At 39.7% G+C, this 2583-nt stretch overlaps 1 protein-coding gene across 1 annotated transcript in view; it reads left to right on the top strand.

The window, feature by feature from the left end:
• The window catches only part of LOC140165732 (coiled-coil and C2 domain-containing protein 2A-like), a 98011-nt gene extending 95629 nt beyond the window's left edge, over nucleotides 1-2382 (top strand). Inside the window, exon 31 of the mRNA XM_072189043.1 lies at nucleotides 2268-2382. The gene's annotated coding sequence lies outside the window, so the exon portion shown is untranslated. The remainder of the gene's footprint in view (nucleotides 1-2267) is intronic.
• Nucleotides 2383-2583: the final 201 nt, after the last annotated feature.

Here is a 2583-nt window from a genome sequence, read left to right on the forward strand (position 1 = left end):
AAAAAAAAAATTGCTTGTTAGTCCCAGGTCCACCCACCCACCAAGTTTGAGCTCCATAGGAGCAATTTGAAATTGTTACCTTTCTTGACCTATGACCTCTTAACCATAGGTATGATGAAAAGGTCACTGTGGAAACTTTTGTTTGTTAGTCCAAGGTCCACCCACCCACGATGTTTGAGCTCCATAGGGGCAATTTGAAATTTTTACCTTTCTTGACCTATGACCTCTTAACCGTAGGTATGATAAAAAGGTCACTGTGGAAACTTTTGTTTGTTAGTCAAAGGTCCACCCACCCACCAAGTTTGAGCTCCATAGGGGCAATTTGAATTTGTTACGTTTCTTGACCTATGACCTCTTAACCGTAGGTCTGACAAAAAGGTCACCATGGAAACTTTTGTTTGTTAGTCCAAGGTCCACCCACCCACCCACCAAGTTTGAGCTCCATAGGGGCAATTTGAAATTAGACTTCAATTGAACTTGACCCGTCCTTGACCTTTGACCTTAAAAAATATAAACTCGTTCTTCCTCATATCAAGCTGCACCCACCCACCAAGTTCGAGCCCCGTGATGACCTCCACGGTGGCCTCACATTAGCAGTCACAGACAGACAGACAAACAGACAGAGAATAGCGTATTATTATATAGACTAGGCGGTTACCCGTATTTCGCGGTTCTCGGCTGTCATAGTTATTGGCTTTTGCAGATCTCAAACCTGGGCTTCCTTGGCCAAAGTTACACCCACCGACCAAGTTTGAGCTCCATAAGCAATTTGAAATCTTTGTGTTTTGACCTATGACCTCTCCACCGTAGGTGAAAAAAAAGGTCACAATGGAACTTTTGTTTGTTAGTCCAATTTCCACCTACCCACCAAGTATGAGCTCCAAAGGCAATTTGAAATTTTTACCTTTTTGACCTTTGACCTCTTAACCGTAGGTCTGAAGAAAAGATCACCGTGGAAACTTTTGTTTGTTAGTCCAAGGTCCACCCACCCACCAAGTTTGAGTTCCAGAGGGGCAATTTGAAATTTTGACCTTTCTTGACCTATGACCTCTTAACCGTAGGTCTGACGAAAAGGTCACCGTGGAAACTTTTGTTTGTTAGTCCAAGGTCTACCCACCTACCAAGTTTGAGATCCATAGGGGCAATTGAAAATTTTGACATTTCTTGACCTATGACCTCTTAAACGTAGGTCTGACTTTAAAAAATCACCGTGGAAACTTTTGTTTGTTAGTCCAAGGTCCACCCACCCACCAAGTTTGAGCTCAATGGGAGCGCTTTGAAATTGTTACCTTTCTTGACCTATGACCTCTTAACCGTAGGTATGACTTAAAAGGTCACCGTGGAAACTTTTGCTTGTTAGTCCCAGGTCCACCCACCCACCAAGTTTGAGCTCCATAGGAGCAATTTGAAATTGTTACCTTTCTTGACCTATGACCTCTTAACCGTAGGTATGATGAAAAGGTCACTGTGGAAACTTTTGTTTGTTAGTCCAAGGTCCACCCACCCACGATGTTTGAGCTCCATAGGGGCAATTTGAAATTTTTACCTTTTTGACCTATGACCTCTTAACCGTAGGTATGATGAAAAGGTCACCATGGAAACTTTTGTTTGTTAGTCCAAGGTCCACCCACCCACCAAGTTTGAGCTCCATAGGGGCAATTTGAAATTAGACTTCAATTGAACTTGACCCCGTCCTTGACCTTTGACCTTAAAAAATATAAACTCGGTCTTCCTCATACCAAGCTGCACCCACCCACCGAGTTTGAGCCCCGTATGACCTACGGCGGCCTCACATTAGCAGTCACAGACAGACAAACAGAGCACAGACAGAGAATAGCGTATTATAATATAGATAGTTAATTACAAGACTGACATCAGGCAACTCTAATCTATAGTTAATTACAAGACTGACATCAGGCAACTCTAATCTATAGTTAATTACAAGACTGACATCAGGCAACTCTAATCTATAGTTAATTACAAGACTGACATCAGGCAACTATAATCTATAGTTAATTACAAGACTGACATCAGGCAATTATAATATATAGTTGATTACAAGACTGACATCAGGTAACTCTAATCTATAGTCGATTAAAAAGGTTTTAACAATCACATTTCAAACAAGCAAAACATGTTAATGTGTCAAACAGTGAGCTAACATTTTGAAACCAACTGTAGAGAATATTGATTGTACATAGTTTTAATTGATGTTATAGATAAATATGCTTTGTAGTCAATTTCATATTATTACTGTTATTTTGTAGCAATTCTTACAAATGTTACAAGGAGATGAAGAAGAACACGCTGTCCTTCTATGCAACTATTTCCTGCATCTTGGTAAGAAAGCTTGGATTGTTAATGGTACAGCTATACCTGAAGGTAAGAACATTCACAGATTTTGAAATTTGAAATATTCCCACAAATTTGTTATATGGTGGCCGTACTTTAACATTTCAGTAGTTTAGTTTGAGGAAGTATCATTTTGGCATGTCATCACATGGATCATATCATTAATTGCCTTCATCTAAATTTATACCTTTTATTTCAGTTTAGGGTCATTTTAGCTTCCAAAAATGTAAA

This window comes from Amphiura filiformis, chromosome 12 (genome assembly GCF_039555335.1).
Source record: "Amphiura filiformis chromosome 12, Afil_fr2py, whole genome shotgun sequence".
Taxonomy (NCBI): Eukaryota; Metazoa; Echinodermata; class Ophiuroidea; order Amphilepidida; family Amphiuridae; genus Amphiura; species Amphiura filiformis.